Below are 19233 nucleotides of genomic sequence, written 5' to 3'. Positions count from 1 at the left end.
CGCACGCTGCAATTTTTTTATTGTTCAACAACGCACAGCAGAAATCTCCCACCGGCACCACCTTTGAGGTCAAAATTTAAGACTGGTTACACACTACGACTACTACTACTGCTACGAGGGACAAACGGGTGCCGCTTTAAGGAGCTTCGCCCCTAAAAATGAGCTGTCTCGGGGTTGAAAGCGAGTGTGCTGCACTCACGTGATGTCGTTTACTATGTCGCAGCGACAGCAGTACGAGCCTCTGCAGCGGCTGCCCTCGATACTAATACTTTTCAGTATGATACCAGCGTATGAGTGATATATATTTAAGTGTTCCCACGTATGAATCATTGTTTCAAATATATAAATGTAAATCTTTACTCCCAGATCCCCGACTAAAAAAATCTGTACTAGTATTTGCATGGGTTCTTTGTTATTTGCTTAATTGCATTTATTGTAGCTTCTTCCGTACAAAACCTAGAATTAGCTTGCAGTATGTCTAAAATAATTAAAAACATAAAGATACCTAAACATTCTTGTATTCGGACTGGTTCAAGCTACGAGACAGTCAAATGATTCCCAAAACGAATTTCGGAGAAGGCTCACAAATAAAGTGCCTTATAATTCGTTACATGTAGTTTCTAATTATTATGCAGTATTCTGACACAAAGAGAAACAAATCAAGGGGGACAAAAGCAATAGCACCACCACCATAGCTTAATATGCAGATTATCAGACACGCAATGAAAAAAATTAAGGTCTCTAATCCTTTTTCCTCGCACCTTCCACGAGGCACAAAGTTCAAAACCAAGTGCATGTGGCTGCTCACCAGTTTTTCTCATGAGAAAATTGTTACCTAGAAAAAGTGCACGATAGTGTGGATACTTGCTTCTCAAGGAGGTGGCCTCTTCTTTGCACTTTCTTCTACCTCTCGTTTTTCATCCCATGTATGCATGCCGTTATCACTTGCCAAACTAAGATAACTTACAAACCCCAAACTCAAACTACTCTTTCTCTGTGCCTTCTAATCAACAAGCTCTCTTCAGCCGGATGTGCCTCCCCCCTTACAGAAGGCAATGAACCACTCACTTTTCACAGCTTCCTATTTTTATGACGACGGGACATGTGGCCCACAAGGTGCCGTCTGTGTGAAAAGGATGCATTGCAGAGGTCACAGGAGAAGGGACCCTCCCTTGTGTGGATGCGCACATGGTCCACAAGGTGCGCTTTCTGAGAGAAGGATGCACTGCATTGGTCACAGGAAAAGGGACGCTCTCCTGTGTGTGTACGAATGTGGTTATTAAGATTACTGCCTTGAACGAATGCAGCTGGACACAAGTGGCACTGGAAGGGCCGCTCGCCGGTGTGTTTGCAAAGGTGTCTTCGCATGTGTCCACTCTTCTTGGTAACATAGCTGCACTGTCGACAGGAGTAGAGTCCACCTTCTACGGACATGAGTGAATGGTCCTGCTCATGGGATGCTGCACAAGAGATCATGCAAAAAGAACAGAAAGGGCATTGAAAACCATGTTACCTACATTGTCTGCAAGTGGACTACAACACCAGGTAATAAAAGAATGTTGCTGTACTTGTAAATACAGTACATGATTACCTTCGCCTATTTAAACCATATGTTAGTGTAGAAGTAGCTGTGGAATGACAACACCTTTTACAATATTTCCCACCTATCTGTAAGCGAATGCTCGACCTAATATATTACATGCAAAAACCTGCAAATGCACATGGACCTGATTAAGATGGGATTCCAATACTATGCCTAAACCACCAAATGTCTTAATTGTGTCCATAACATTAGGCATATATTGCACTTGTTTTGGCACATAGCTGTATAGCAACAAAATCGGTACCCTATTTCAACACATGAACCATAAGAAACAAGTTATGAGTGAAAGAGGTAAGTATAAAAGAATATGGAAACTATGATAGGAGAAAAATTGTTAGCAAGGAACCGAATGACATAACAATTTTTAACTGATGACATATTTATGTGATTTGCATAAAAAATTGGTTCTCCATGTGTACGAGTACTGTTCGTACACTTTCCATTAAGGTCTCCATCCTGCTCAAGTGAAAGCTTAATTTACCACAAAATACAAAATGAGCTATTCGCTGTATATTATTTCACACACTTACATGACCACACGCAATTCTCACAATATATCCCACTTTATCATAATTGTTAACAAATCCCACTTCATTTTAACAATAACCATACATCGATTCATGCTTAGAAGGCCACCTTTTAATGCCAAAATGATCAACTGCCAAGGATATATGACGAAAAATTGCACTGAAATCGACACACTAAACGTGCTTTTGGCATCACCTGCGACAAAAGGTAAAGAAATGAATTATCAAAGCGAGAATTGACTTATTTCGAGGAGTTTCTAATGGTCTTCAATGAAAGGGTATAACATAAGGGTGTGATAAAAAATATATACATTGTAATAGATGCAAAGCAACCATAAATATTTGCAAACAAAAAACACTTACTCAAGCATAATCAAAAAGGCAACACAATAACAGAACACTTTGGAAGTATTAAAAGAATATTTAAAAATGTAATGCAATACAATAGAACAACATAATAATAGAGCACAAAATAAAAATGCAATGGGTTATTCAGAAGACTCCAGAACACTGAACTTGGTTATTTTTTATCATTGAATTTTAAAACATTGCTTTCTATTGGAAGACTCCAAGGCAGCTGGTTCCATTCAATGATGGTTTTTGGAATGAACGAATCAGCGAAGGGTGAAAGTACGGCAGGAAATGAGTTTGCAATAGTGAGAGGACAATCACCGCATAGAAACATGGCTAAGCGTTACTGAAAGAAGTCATCATGAAGCAATGGTATGATAGTATGTATGCAAAAGAGATAAGTGAGCAAGTTTACAGGGATGAGAAAGGTTATCAACACCAACACGAGCTTTTAAGGCAGTGACACAGTGATACGAGAGTAGTCAGAGAAAATGAAGTGAGCAGCAGGTATCTGCAAAGATATTATGTTATCGATTATACACACTCAAACCTCGATATACTGAACCCAGATTTAATAAAAAATTGGTTATAACGAAGTAAATAAAAACAGTCTTGCAGTAGGTAGTGTTAGAAATGAACTTTTATAATAAAATCTTTAATATAAAAAACTTAGTTTCATGTAAGATGCAACTATGAAATAACGAGGTTCGAGTGTATGCTGGTTCTGGGTCCTTATGGCAGACACCTACTCAATTTTTGGGGCACGTTGAGATAACACACGAAAGTTTTTACGCATGTGCAGGCACTGTAAGGCAGGGTTTAGCAGCTGCAAAAATGTAATCAATGTGGCAGTTCCAGGAAAAGTCAGATTGGAGGTGAAGGTCCAGATACCTTTATAACGTGGCTGACATTGTACGAGTGTAATTAGATGTATATGTGGTAGGGAAGTGGCAAGAATTTCGAGTGAAGGAGACGAGTTTGGCCTTGCAGCGATTTGGCCTCATAGGCCATGATGAACACCGTGAATTGATGGATTCAAGGTCAAATTATAGGTATTGCTAGTCCTCTTGATCACTTCTGATGGCACAATACAGAACGATGTCATCAGCAAACAATCTAATGAAAATGGCGCGACATTTGGTGGCAAAAGAGAATAGAGTTTGGCGAAGCCTTCGAACAGTGGGTCGTCCTCTATGTAGCTTGTGAAGGACTCACCGGTCTGCTGTGCTCGTTCACGTAACCGGTGTTCGGCTTGCAGCTTACGAACGGCAGGACAGCCGAACACGTCGACGACGGCGGTTTTAAAAGCGGGCCAAGTGGGGAAATCGGATGCGTGGTTGTTTTACCACATGCCGGCCACACCCGCGAGGTAGAAAACCAGGTTGCCAAGTTTACCTGCCTCGCCCCATTGATTGGGGACGCTGACGCGTTCGTACATAGCAAGCCAGTCCTCGACGTCGGTGCCATCCGCGCCGGTGAAAACAGGAGGGTCGCGGATGCGGGGGACACCGGAACATGGCGTCGGCGCAGGAGGAAGCGTTTGCTGTGCGGCGTCTTGGTGCATGGTAGAAGGCACGGTGCGGGATCGAAGCTCCAGGGGCATCAAATGCTAACCGAAGGTGTTAGAAGGGCACAGCACTCTCCACCAAATTGTTGAGACGTTTATTGGCGGACACTTGTCGACGATGCTTGAAAGTGACAGTCAATGCGGGTACCGACTCTCTGCACGAGCTGCTCTTCTTTTTTTGATAAAAAGGGCAACCCACTAGAAGGCGCTGAAGAGGACGACCCACTGTTCGAAGGCTTCGCCACAAGAGAAACATTAAAGCCAACATAAGTGGTTATTACTCAGCGTGTGGCACTGTGAAAGGAGTAAATCAAGTTTGTCAGTATTATTTCAATACTTTGTTGAGACCTATACAGAGACATACACAAAGTTTTTACAGAGGAAAGGCATAATGAAGCAACACCAGACTGCTACTATATTACTATTATTTACATATTGCAGTGAAATATCAAGGTGCCAACAGCAAGTATTAGGAATTGCAGTTACTTATTCACGAAACTGTTACCAATAGCGCATATAGGTAGGTAAAGTTGTGTGTTAGTAAACACCTGGACTTGTGCTTTGTCAGACAGGCACAACTTTTTTACACTGTGCACACATGTGCACACATGTGCACACCACACTGTACACACATGTGCACACCACAATGAAATTATTACAGGCTTCCAAATTTCAATTGAATTACAGAGCAGAAACTGAATAGTCATTTTCACTTATTTCAATGCAAACGGTCCTTAGTAGCAGTCCACAGACATGGCCACATCACTGTCACATTCTCATTTCGTAATGCATTAAGCTCCAGCAAATGTGCTAAATGGCAAATGATTTCCAAGGTGCAGGTGCAATGCATTGCTGTCAAAATTCAAAGCATGTAACTTCCTTGCTTCTTTACAGAGGGGATGAACACATCTGCAAAAGCACAAAGAACACTGTTAAAGTCACTACGAAGAACACAGTATGCTCAAATATACTTTCACTAATGGCATGAACGGGGCCTGGTCGTTGGAAATATTTTAATTAACATTACTACCACACCTGCACAAATATTCTTTCAGTAATTCGTAAGGTGAAACAATTTATAGATCTGAAAAAAAAAAGTTCTACGTATAGGCCAGCTCAACTCTCAGCACTTGAAATTGTGAAAGAAATATTGAATTTAAAAACACTTGAGGCAGTGCGATGCAGAAGCATAAAGGATATGAATGCCCAGTGAACCAAACCAGTGTGCCAAGTATTCATTATCCCATTTAGCACACCATATTTGGGTGAACTATAATAAAAGAAGCAGCAGTGGCTAAATAATACTGGGCACGTGAACCATAGATGCCATGAAACTGAAAGGGTGCGCCGGGTACATGTTTTTCAAGATGATTCATAGATTTTTTTTTTTTTAGTTTCCATCAATAATGAAGTGGTGCATTATGAAGAGCACACACCTTTGATACTTCAACCAGTGCGTAAAGACAATTATGTGCACTACAATTTCTTACGTATTGCTGTCCCTCTTTCCCATCTATCGTATTAACAAACGACCAGACAATTCAACAGTGACACTGCACGGCGGGCTGGCGAGTCATCACTACACAGCCAGGAATCCACATAAGTAGTTCGAAGCAAAGGATCATTTAATCTACCAGAGGTCATTATATAATCCGGTTTGACTGTACCCTCAAAATACAAGCAATTGTGGAGCTTCATCTTGATTTGAATGTCCCATATTGTCTCCCACCTGCAATGAAAACTGGAATAGAGCTTTCTCAGATCCTAGTGTGGCTACTACAGCACAAGCATCTGTTTGCTAATTCTCGTCCTAGGGGACAGTACTGCACCCTAGGATGATCACACCTTTACTGAACAGTGTAATATTAAAAAAAATGCAATTGTACACTTTGCTTACATGCCAGTGGAATCAGTAAGGATAAATGCTATCTTAAATGGCGCTGCAGCTGAGGACTTAACCGTATACGACATAATAAGGCATCACGAGTTCTCTTTCTTTCATAAGACGAAAAACTATCCAAAGTTAAGAAGCTTCAAATATACAAATACTTCTACATCGACTACATTGAACCATTTAGGAAACCCTGAGGTAAGCACAATAATGGCCAGACACCCAGTTGTTTCACTCAGCACGCACGAGGACAAAAGGAATAACAATTGTTAGTATGTACTTAGCATCCCAAAACCGTACATAATTATGAAGGATGCTGCAGTGGAGGGCTCCAGAAATTTCAATCGCCTGGGTGCTTTAACGTGCAGCTGAATCCAAGTACGTATTACTCAAGCATTCTCGCCTTCATAGACACTGTGGCCATGCGGCCAGGATTTGATCTTGCAGCCTTTGGGTCAGCGCTCAGGCCCTGTAACCAATAGACCAACATGTTGGGCAAGGCCAAAAAGAGGGCTAGTGCTTAAAAAAGTAAGGCATCATCGTTACAAGTCACCCATTACATGTTTATCACAACCAAAGTAATTATCCTTTACCAAAACAACAGTGAAATTGTAGTTCAAAAGCAATGATTATGACAGACAGTGTGAACCTAGTAAAAAGAATGTTTAGTTAAACAGAAACTCGCCATGCTAAATGATGAGCAAAAGCACCATGTAGGGCCGTGTGTATGTTACATTGGTTGCACTAAGAGTAATCCCACCGCCCAAAATAAAGAGTTTTCAATAACATTCCGATCCAGGACACTAGTAACATGCATTGGAAACACAAACAAGGTACAGTACCGTCTATTATCAAAGTGTCAAAGGGAACACTGTAATGAGCACCTGTCATACTGACGTCCCATAACTGCTGGTAGACGTAGAAAAATTATTCGTGCAAGGACTGGTCTATCAAAAGAAGTCAGAACAGTCAACCAGAAGTCTTCTGATGCAAATCTAAGCCACTATGCTTTTGCCAGAAAGCGAAATGCGGACTATGCACACGAAAGTGTTCTTTTTAACAGTGATCCCCTCTGTACATGAACAACTATTTTCATAGCCCATTAAAACTGATAACGAAGCAAGCATGCAGAATATGGCGTACTTTCTGCACTTAACGAGCTGGTCCAACTGTGCCGCCGAATCATGGGCACACTAAGAATGCCTACAAAGACAAACAGACGAACTGTTGCACTGAAGTGCTATCCGCTGAAGCTCATTTATCAAGCAGTGTCCAGGGCCACCTACCTCGTTGGCACAAAAGATACTTATCAGGTTATCACTTCTGGTGTAGCTGATACCCATGTTGCTGTTGAGATTATTACGTAACAGTAAACATGCGACTGTTTAACATGTATCTGTGTGTAAAACATCTGTACATATCTTTAGCGTCATTTTGTAACTTATTTCTGAATAAAAAATTGCCACACAGTGACCCTCTCTCCGCATGCTTTGCATAACATCGATTCCTAAGGTGAATGGCATCTGCCAAATTTATTTTTGCAGGTGTATGGTGCAAGTCTATATTGCCTTCTCCGATGTTATCATAATGAGGCAAAACAAATTCTTGAAGTGTATTTGCACTTGAAGGGTTCTAATCCATGCAATTATATGCACTACGTGGGCCATTTCATTCACTGGGACATCAAATTACTTTGGGCATGAATCAACACAAACACAATCAGTTCTATTTTGGTACTGCTTAAATCACTTGAAACAGCAATGTGCATCTGGAGTCACTTTTATTTTGAAGAAATTGTATATTCACTCATTTTTGTTAGTGGATAGAACAGTGTACAAATAAACATATTCCGGCTAGAGGCACACTGCTCCACTGACTAATATATGGACATACGAATTCAATAAAAACAATTCTCCAGTCATTCAAAACCGCTCGTGTTACCTGGGGTTCCTCCTACTTTTTCCGAAGAGAAACTTTTATCCAGCCGCCGTATGATGTACATGCTGGAAACATACAGGACAGCACAGACAACATGACACTTAGTTACACCCCTTTTCTCTCAGACGAGGCGTTAGACAAAAGTTGGTAATGGAGCAAGCCCTGGCCCCAGTGCTGCTTAACTATGGAGTGCCACAACAGGAGGGACACTGAGGACTAATATCAAGTTAATGTGCACTGTTTCCAATATTCCAAAAACCTTGTAGAGCAGCACATTTTTGCTTAAAAATTGCGCTTATGAAATATAGCTCTATTTCAATGTTTTACTAACTTTCAATTTTTTGAACTACAGTATAATGGTAATAACTATCGCTTGGATGCCGTGCTGTTTTTAATCGAATGTGCACATTCTTTTTTTTTTTGTCTTATCATCCTTTTTTTGCCATAAATCTACAATCATGTAACATATTCTATTTGTTTTGCTGTCTGCCAGGCTCTGCCACACCACTCACCAAATGGCTTTGGCAGGCCTAGCCACGTGTAGTACTTTAGAATATAAATGATATTATTGCTATTATTTCCTTTCGTTGCACCAAAGAATTGCAACTACAGATGTTTTGTTGCTCAGTCAGGTGACAGACTGTAATAGGTTTTGTCCCTTCCCCCTCATTGCTTGTCAACTGAAGCTGTTGCAGCTGTCAAGCAACTCCAGTGAAAGAGCTCAGGTAAGCTTGCATTGCAAATTTGTAATTTAATACAACACAATAACTGGGAGACTTGCACAAGAACGATGAAGACAGTGCAGTTACCAGTGTTCCTCCCAATCATCTCTCACCTTTAGAAGAGTTTAACTGGTCAAACACACATGGACTTTCCCTATTTTTAAACCTTCCATACCTACTTATCTATATAGTGCACCACAGCCCCTATGTGTAAGATGCCAAACTAGAACACATATCAGAAACACATTTTTGGAGGTTCAGCTTGGGATTTCATTTGACATATGTCATTATAGGTACCCTGCAACACTTTGCGAACATGGTGAGAGAACGCTATTAACCAGTAGTCAGTGCTTATGAGAACATGTAAGCCAAATTTTACAGCAATGCACGTGCCGAAGAAGTTTCAATTATATTTCAAAGACACCTTAGCTACAGATCACTCACTCGGCTCTAGGCAAATTCCACAATACATTGGCTCGACTTTGTCATGAATTAGTTTGGTGCGCAATTAAAGCAGCCACTACATACTCCCGCCACGCTTTACGGTAGTAAAATAACACTAGAATTCAGCCTGTGATCACCCTGAAAGAGAGTTAACGAACTTAAAGAGAAAAAAAGGACGGAAAGTGCTTAAGATCATTATGTATGCTGATAAAACTTTTCAAAAAACCTTTTGTTGTCACTATCCATGTAGCCTTTAGAGTGCTTGATGGAATGAAAGAAGAGAGAAAGCAGTCAATACATGGAACAACTTGCTGCAACCCACTCGTACCGTACACATACGAAACATATTTCTGGCAGTTGATTTGAAGCAATAAATAATGTATACTTGTGAAGCAGTACACGTAGACAAGACACAAAAGAAACGAATAGGACACCTTCTGTGCCTTGTCTACATGCGCTGCTTCACAAGTAATCATGAACTATCACCAACTCACCAAACTTTCAATATTACTCAAGCAATAAATTTTGAATTCCTTAAGTAGTTGGGAAGCTATTGCAGGGCCAATCATGCCAAGTGAAAGGAATTGGTAGCGGTTACTTGGATTGTGATGTAATACCCAATCTTTGACCTAGGACCACTAGCCAAGGAACTCAATCGAACAAGTGTACACACACACACACACACACACACACACACACACACACACACACACACACACACACACACACACACACACACACACACACAAAAAAAAAAAAAAAAACATATTCACCGGCAAAAGTGTAAATATTGAGTAACTGTGTAAATATTAGGTGAATAATAAGTCTGTCATGTGCAGTGCTGTGCTAAATGCACGTATGAATTGGAAGTTTCTCGCCATGTTTAGTTAGTGGCTTGCTGGACGCCAATCACTTGGATCGATGCCCCTCTGATGTCGTCAGCGTAAGCCAGCCCGCGCCATGACGCGGCTGTTTTCCACACCCGCGGCAGTTCTGAGTACTGTAGTAGTAGCTTGGTAGCTCAGACAGTACACCACGGTCATGCCAGCCACTTGGAACAGTAGAAGGAAAAGCAGCTCACAGCAAATCAGGATTTGCAGTGAAAGGAATTAGTAGCGGTTACTTGGATTGTGATGTAATACCCAGTCTTTGACCTAGGACCACTAGCCAAGGAACTCAATCGAACAAGTGTACACACACACACACACACACAAAAAAAAACATATTCACCGGCAAAAGTGTAAATATTAAGTAACTGTGACTAAATCAGTCTGTCATGTGCAGTGCTGTGCTAAATGCACGTATGAATTGGAAGTTTCTCGCCATGTTTAGTTAGTGGCTTGCTGGACGCCAATCACTTGGAACGACGTGCCTCTGATGTCGTCAGCGTAAGCCAGCCCACGCCATGACACGGCTGTTTTCCGCACCCGCGGCAGTACTGAGTACTGTAGTAGTAGCTTGGTAGCTCAGACAGTACACCACGGTCATGCCAGCCACTTGGAACAGTAGAAGGAAAAGCAGCTCACAGCAAATCAGGATTTGCAGCCACTTTTGATGGCGGCGGGAACCGTGGCACTCTGATTCATCCCTGAGCCAGTGACCCAGCGGGCCTGCAGGCCTAGTAGTTGATTGCCCAGCAGTCAGGGGCAGCAGCTGGAACGACGGCACGTCAGCCAGTTTTTGGTGCAAGTCACCCAGTGGGATTCCAGAAATGGAACAGCACCCCAAGGACGTCAACGAGTTCTCCAGACCAGACACCCAGCCGTGAACTGTCTCAAATGTTGCGCAGCCTCGAACATCGGCACGCGCTTTTTTGTCGACAGTGTGAGCGCTCCTCTTTTTTGTCTTCACCCTTCATTGAGCAGTTTCGGTTTCTTCTTTCAGCCCTATAGTACAATGTGAAAGGCATATGAACAATGCTATGACGCATCACCTCGATGAAACTTTAAGTGCGCTATCACACTGAAGCAGGCCTTCACAGAATAATTGCACTTTGTCATTTTTTACGATAGGGAACACGAGAGCACACGGCCTCTGTTCTGCTGTTGCCGCCTACAGTACCACAAACTTTCAGTAAGAGGAAGCACGCCTGCTTTTGTTGATTTTTGCTCACTGCGAGACTGAAGTGCGATTGTAATGTAGCAATGCCTGTGCAAGAAGCACAAATAATTATTTTGCTTTCTCACTCAAGACACAAAAAGCGGATGTGGTTTGCCCGGCTGTCAGTTGATGGTGCTGTCAGCAGTTGCCGCGAACTCCAGGCCACATGCTCAGTTCTTCCCTTTTATAAACATGCAGAGCTTACATCCTGGCAGAGCTTGTTTAAACCAGGGTGGCGAAGATAGATGTGTGGCCTCCATTTTCTTGACGTTCAGTGTATTGTACACAAAGGAGTGTCAACTGCTGAAATGCTATGCAACTTTGAGCAATGTGACTGGCACTACAAAGTACAACAATGTACAACGTATATTAGTGCTTGACCTCTGTTTCATGTGCCCTTTGCATACTGTTCTTGTAGGAAAGCCATAAAGTGAACCTTGAAAACAGTGAAATAACATCTCTATCACAGTATATAGGCCAGCTGTCCTCGTGGCCTGTATTCTTAGTCCTAGTTGGTATGTGAGAAGAAAAATTTTTAAAAGCACGCAATTACATTATTAAATAATACCACAAAATTTGTGTGAATTAGTCTAACAGTAAGTTAAGGAAAGCACCTTGGTGTCAAGGTAGCAATTGTTAATTACAACATAGGATCCTCCAAAGCAGTGCTTTCTCTTTTAACTTCATTATAGAGCGGTCACAGCTAACCTGCATCTTCAGCGATCCTCAGGCAACATGTTACAGAGTATAGAAAGCATGCTTTATTATTCTCTTGATCGCTGTATGACACTATATTGTTACAATGATTTATTACAGTGGGTCATAACAATGTATTTAGCCACTGTATGTAGACAACCAGATCAATTGATACCTCAATGCCACGGAGGAAGAAACAAACACAATTATCACAAAGCCAGGGCAGTTGAAAACTCTGTATAGCAGCGCAGTGTGAACTATAGCAATTCGCTTTCCAAGTTCGAGTCTAAACAAGTTATGCAGTCTACACAATCTACACAAGTTATGCAGAGCACTTAATCTGTTATTGATCAGAATGACTCAGTGTGTCTGCAAAAAATTATCAATACCATTTCAGGGTTGAAATGAGCTGCATTTGTGGCGATAGCACGTCAGCTAAGAAAGAACACATCTGCATAGGTGAAAAGATGATAATATTAGAACTGATAAGTTATTGTAATTACTTCCCCTTCGTCATCTGAGATTGTTCAGACTGCCCAGTCATTGAAATATGAATTCCCAGTCAAAATCTGAATTCAGCTTCTGCCACCGTCCTTCGTTTGAGCAGTGTCTTTGATGACTATGCGCCATTGGCACAAAAAAAAAACTCATTTATGCATCTGTCAATGCAAAGCATAAAATCTTTGAAGGTCATTCAAAAAGTAAAGGCCATTTGGTTCCAAACAAGAAACTATTCATTAGCGAACGTTTTTATTGGTGCGCTTAGTTTAGCGAAAACCTACTTCACTTTTCAACAGAATCACTGCTAACTTTTTAACACTTTTTATATTGTCGCAGTAGTTTTTTTAGTCAATCTGCATAAAAAGTCACCACCTGGTAATTGAACCTGTTGCAAACGGTGATCTTGAATTTCTCACTCTTTTCAAATCGTACCCCGAGTAGAGCTGCCACCTTTCCGGGAAAAAAAAACAAAAAACGGCCCGTCAGCGGGGGGTCACGAAGTTCAGGTTGTGTGGAAAATAAACATAAATCTTGGACATGCGATGACATTTATTCTACCCCCATTCAACATCAACATAATATGTCCATGTACATATAAACACAGCACTGAGCGAAATAATTAGTTTCTGTTGGCAAGCGCACACATATCATGAGTCTTACGATGTTTGCACTCCGAACAAGCATTAATTTATTACGTATGCTAAACAAAATATTTGCCTTCAAGGTTTTCAGCAAACTAAAAAATTGGGTGCTAAAATTCGTAGACACAACCTTCATTTCCGACAGAAACTTGCAGAAAATGGTGAACCTAATGCGTTTTTCACAAAGCGCCACGCCTTGAACTAGCGTGCTTTCAACTTACTCGGACGGCCGTGCCTGGAACAGGCGTGCCAACAATGCCATTCCGTCGCCCGTACCCCCTGGCACAGTACTTGTTACTGTGCTACCCATTGTCTTTCTCACCACACATGCTCTCAAAAAGTGCAGTGCCAGTACGATTAGCCTCAGCCGCATTATGATATTTGACAACAAATTGGTGAGAAGCACATCCTGTTGAATAAAAAGAAATGACCCCACGCTGTTGTGCTCGGTATCCCTGCATATAACATTGTTCTCGATGTTGTGTTTAGCATCCATGTTCTAACCTGTGCGTCCGATCTTTTTGCGACTAACTAGATCAACTTCCAGTTGTGGTAAGCAAGTGCATCCTGGGAAAACACCATTTACAGGATCATGTTGAAAAAGAAACTTTGTTTACGTTCCAAAAGAGATAAATGGGTTTCAGTGACAGGCACTTTGATTGATTGATTGATTGATTGATTGATATGTGGGGTTTAACGTCCCAAAACCACTCTATGATTATGAGAGACGCCGTAGTGGAGGGCTCCGGAAATTTAGACCACCTGGGGTTCTTTAACGTGCACCCAAATCTGAGCACACGGGCCTACAACATTTCCGCCTCCATCGGAAATGCAGCTGCCGCAGCCGGGATTCGAACCCGCGCCCTGCGGGTCAGTAGCCGAGTACCTTAGCCACTAGACCGCCGCGGCGGGGCGACAGGCACTTTAATTGAGTAACAGTTGGCGAATAGTGAAAGCCCGAGTCAAACATTTCAGCAAGTCAACAATCTTGTGAAAGTTGTCACGGATTACAAGTTAAGGGAATTAGCTACCCTTGCTCTTGCTCGCCTACTGTAGATCAGCTGACACACGAGATAGAGGATGCCTGTTGGTGCTCCCAAAAGCACTCATTCGTAAAAAAGAAATCATGCACCAGTGAATAGCACTTGCAATACACTACACATGACATATACACATACAATAGGGACATATGGAACACCAATAACACTATAGACAGCTGAGAAGTGCTGGAAGTCATAGTAGCAATGTTAAAAAAATAGGCAGTGAATAATCATTGCAGTCAAATCTGCATAATGAAATGTTCTATGATGTTTATTCACAAAGTAAGGGCCATTTCCTAGTCTTTAAGTATTTGCATGTCAGACAGAAGAGTTATGTGCACAGCACAATCTGCTACTTCTCAGCGAAAGTACTGAAGTGATTGTTCTGGCTCAGTAGTCATCTGCTTGACGGGGAAGGCAGACAACAATGTTGGCGAATATTGTTTCTCCCACCTGTTGTGGGTTGCACACTGTATTTACAATTTTTCATGAAAAAGAATCACTAGCTTTTCCAATTTACGAGGAGTTGTGCACAGTTCATGGATCAACTGTGAGGAGTGAAACAAGTGTCCGAACACGGCGTTGAGACTTCCGAAATAGCTGCACAAATGCATACAAATAAGAGTGGAGCACCACGCCAAGCATCCAGACCAACCAAACTGTTCAAGTGGACAGAATATTGCAATATATTGAGGACTAACAGTTACTGGTCTGTAAAACAAAGTTCTCCTTGTTGGCATCGCTTTAATTTGTACAATTGTAGCCCATATGACAAGATATCACAAAGCTAGGTTCCAAAAATGCTTACCGACCAAGTCAAACACTAAAGGACATTGAGTGGATGAGCGTTTCTGGACTGCTACCGAGAAAACAGGGATGACTTGTTTTCGCACACTGTTTGCACAAGTGACGATGCTTCAAAGTGTACGCAATTGCAGAAACAACACAGTGGTGCCACCACTCCTTTTCACAAAAGCTGAAAAAAATTCAAGCAATTAGCTTACTCCAGTTAAAGATTGATGGCTACCATTTTCCAAGTCAAAAAGGGAATCTTTAGTGTTTAATAAATGTGGGCCACATTTACAGCTGACATATACTGTGAAAAACTCACCACAGTAATAAGTACGATAAACATTGATGACGTCATAAATTCTCATCAGGAATCAGCTTCCTACGTGACAACATGCATCCTTGCACCACAATCAGAACCAATGGCAAGATCAAATATTTTGGTAGGCAACACTAATTGCTTGCCCTACTGTTCTGTGCCAGCACCGTGTGATTATTTCTTCTTTCACTCGAAACAGTGGCTCTGGGTACGATTAGAAGACAGTGAGAAATTCACGATCACAGTTCACAACATTTTCAATTATCAAGCGGCGATCTTTTATTCAGTTTGACTAAAGAAACTACTGCAACGGTACGAGAAGTACTAAGAAGTTAGCAGTGATTCTGTAGAAAAGTGAAGTAGGTTTTTGCTAAGCTAAGCCCACCAATGAAAACTTTTGCTAATGAATATTTACTTGCTTGGAACCAAATGGCCCTTATTTTTTGAATGACCTTCAAAGTTTTTATGCTTGTGCCAATGGTGCATAGTCATCAAAGACACTGCTCAAACGATGAACAACGGCAGAAGATGAATTCATATTTTTATTCTTCACTACTTCCTAACTGTCTACCTCACTCTTAACATGGGTATCATACAAAACTAGTCCTTTTGGCTACATATTTCACACCAATATCAAGGAAATAGTTGTTAGTAGACTTTCGAATTATCAACATATACAAACACTGGCCAACTTTGATTATACCTACTGAGCGCACTCAGTCATTGTTCTGTTAAAAGTTAACATACCTTTAATGATGCCTTATTATGCATCAGGTATTTTACATAGAACAAATAATATTACAGTAAAAGGTCGATATTTGAACTCGGTTAAGTAAAAGCGCACAGACCTGTGCATTTCTATTCGATAAATCTCTCGACAATTTGAACACACTGGTATCCACAACAGCTAATTCAAACTGGGAGCCCCTTGTTTTCGTTGCTGTTTGAACGTGTCTGCCCAGACTGATCACAACATTTTGCAAAAGCAAACCAAACTAAATTTACTGATGGAGGAAAACAACTGAACAGCAGCATTTCTCAGCAAATGAGATTTCGGACGCTTAACTGGAGACCTTGGACAAGCTAGGAATGGTGGTCATGGAGTCACAGTGGAATAAATGCAAGCAAATGCAAATTACTGATTACATCTCATTTTGATTGCGTTAACTCTGTCATGTAAACAAGCATGTTTCAAAGCACAAATATTGACATAGATTTAAACACTAAGGCTCACTGCTTGCGTGCATGTCAGTGCTTGTTTTTGGCGCATCATGAGCCTCATTACACCCACTACAGGACAAAGGCCTCTCCCATGATCGGTTAATCAACTTGGTCCTGTGCTTTCTGCTGCCACGTTATACGTACACACTTTTTAATATCACTGGCCCACCTAACCTTCCATACTCACTTCATGCATTTTCCTTCTCTGTGCGTCCAATCAAGTCAAATCAGTTACCCTTAAGCACCAGCGGTTATTCAGCCTGCGTACTACGTGCCCAGCCCATGCCCAATTCTTCTTCGCGATTTTTACTACGATATTTCAACTTCGTATTTAAACTACGATTCCAACACTGATTTGTTCCCTGACCCACTCTGCTATGTTCTGGTGTCGCAAGGTTACACGTATCATTTTCCTTTCCATCGCTCGCTGCGTTGTCCTCAATTTAAGCTGAACCCTCTTTGTAAGCCTCCAGGTTTCTGCTTCATAGGTAAGTACAGGCAAGACGCAGCTGTTATATACCTTCTTCTTGAGGGTTAGTGACAGATTATCATTCATGATTTGAAAGTGCTTGCCGAATGCGATCCACCCATTCTCGTTCTTTCTTATTCTTTTAGGTATTTTACTCTCATGGTTCGGCTCTGCGATCGCTGCCTCTGCAAAACATGTCTTGCTTAATGAAGGCTTGAGTTCTTGCACGGTTTTTATTTTAGAACTTTGATAATGTCGGTACTAACCTGCACACGGTATCAGTAACTGTTTCAACACTACTAATGCTGTACCTACCACTGCCTTGCAACAGTATTTACATTCACAGCAATCTCTACACAATGTGAAAAAGAAGTGCCGCTAAATATGCACTACTACAGGCCCATTTGTTACCTAGTTATTTGTGATACTCTATGCAAACTTGACACGTAGAGTGAAGTACAGTATGTGCACCCCATGACAAGCACTGTCAAAGAATTTTGAAGCCTACATATTTCCTGTAAACTCAGTAATTCATAAAGAAAGAAACAACAATCTGTGCACCCAACTTCGTACAGATTGAACATACCATACGCTTTCACTGTTTTTCAGTACAAGGCTTCCATTTGTCCGGCTGGCATATTGATGGTGCATGAGATTGTCAGTATGGCAACTGTAGAGCTTCTTACGACTGGATGTGGGTAGCTTGAAAATCAATTGTCTCTGTTTAGACCAGTTTTCTGAGAAGAAAAGAAAAAAAAAACAGACTTATGAGCAGGGTAAGTCATAAATGGTTGCAAAATTATGTTCAATAAATAAGGTGTCTTCAACCATACCTTGCGAGGATTTTGGCTCATGAGCTTGCTTTCAGTGATGACACATTGTCCGCTGACTTGAGGTAGGTTCTGAGTGGTGAGGTATCCAAGCGTACACTGATATGAGCAGTTCCTTGGAGGCTGTGGTTGGGTTGTAAGAAAAAAAAAGTTCTGATTACTCTGGTAGAAGCATCAACGGATTCGTGATGCATGACTAAAAGAATGTATACGGGAACACCACATATAAGAAAGGTAATGGGGACATAACACTGCTGTTTTTGTGAATTTGTCTTGTGGATGGCATTACGATGAATTCGTTTTAGTGACGTTCTTCAGAGAACAAAGCTAGGTAATTCCCGAACTGGATGGACCATATAGTTCATGCAAATGTAGCATGCTTCACTGCAAACTTACGAAAAATGTACAAATGCGTATATGTACTGAAGGTTCACTTGACTCTACTATGTATTGAATTTATGAGCATATATTGCAGCAGACTCATTTCGAGCAGAAACAAGTAGAACTTATGCTGTGATCTGTGCTACAAATTTTAGCAGTAAACATATTTTCAGCGAATGTGACAACAATCTCCAACATGCACAAGGTGTGCATCTCATTAGCTGTATAAGTCGAAATAGTTTATGAAATGACAAAAACTGTAGCGCATACAAAAGAAAAGGGCCATGTTCAGGTGCAAAGCAGCGCATTTTCACTCAACGGCCTACACGCCCCCATTGTGCAAGATTATTGCGTCTTTGTAGGCAATCTCCGCGCGATTTGCCGGCGTTGAATTTTCACGCTGAAGGCTCCGCAGCCAGAGGTCGATGAATCACAGCAGCTGACAAGGTTCACAGCCTCTAGACACGTTCGCTTCGTCGTAGCGGCCCGTAAAGTCCGACTCGCAAGCTCGCTTTGATATATCAAAGCTGAAATAAAACGGAGCTTCGCAATGCCGATCGACCAAAAGTGCAGCAGCTAACTGTAGACAATTTGAACAAGAAACTCAATCGATGCCAATGGGCTGCTGCTTTTCTAGTGTCAGGCAAGGCGGTTCTATAGAACCTCTGGAGTGGCAATCCCGGCCGCGGAAGCAAGTCGCCGGCGGCCATATTGCTAGAGGAAAAACATAGTGGAACCGCCATAGATCGCAATAGAATACGCGCTAGAACAAAACGACGACACAGAGACAAGAAGAACACGGAAGACAGTCATGCCATACCAACTAGCCCAAGCTGCCACACTTCTAAGAATACGCGCGTTGCGCGCGTCGGTTTGCAGTGTTCTGTGTGGCATAAGGTCCCTAGATGAAACAAGTTTTAGTGTGGCAGAGACTGCTGCGCCGCGCCCGAGCAACACCAACTGGAGGGTGTTGGCCCGAGCCACCCCAGCACCTCCTCTTCCACACAGCAACGGCTGCTGCACCGCACAGAAGTGACGTCTTACATTTTCCGGTTAGGCGCTTTTTTTGAATAGTCGGGAGTGTCTAGCGGTACGTCTAGACGTAACGATAAAAGCCGTTAAAGTTACGTCCAAACGTAAAAGTAAACAAAAAATGTTAGTTGGGTCCAGCGTGAAAACAATACAAAACTGGCTTGTTTGCCA

At 41.7% G+C, this 19233-nt stretch overlaps 1 long non-coding RNA gene across 4 annotated transcripts in view; it reads right to left on the bottom strand.

Annotated features, from left to right (window-relative positions):
• The window catches only part of LOC142771703 (uncharacterized), a 31979-nt gene extending 12967 nt beyond the window's left edge, over positions 1-19012 (bottom strand). The window contains exons 1-5 of one of the 4 annotated variants that reach the window (XR_012886083.1): positions 18851-19012; positions 17653-17772; positions 17406-17556; positions 6240-10929; positions 1069-4957 (exon numbers count right to left, since the gene is read on the bottom strand). This is a non-coding gene — a long non-coding RNA (uncharacterized LOC142771703). Of the gene's footprint in view, positions 1-1068; positions 10930-17405; positions 17557-17652; positions 17773-18300; positions 18823-18850 lie in introns of those variants that run through there. The other 3 variants (XR_012886082.1, XR_012886085.1, XR_012886084.1) reach the window with 3 other exon arrangements.
• Positions 19013-19233: the final 221 nt, after the last annotated feature.

Source organism: Rhipicephalus microplus, chromosome 9 (assembly GCF_043290135.1).
Source record: "Rhipicephalus microplus isolate Deutch F79 chromosome 9, USDA_Rmic, whole genome shotgun sequence".
In the NCBI taxonomy this organism is placed as follows: domain Eukaryota; kingdom Metazoa; phylum Arthropoda; class Arachnida; order Ixodida; family Ixodidae; genus Rhipicephalus; species Rhipicephalus microplus.
The sequence above is the reverse complement of the archived record's forward strand: the minus strand, read 5'-3'. Positions and strand labels throughout refer to the sequence as shown.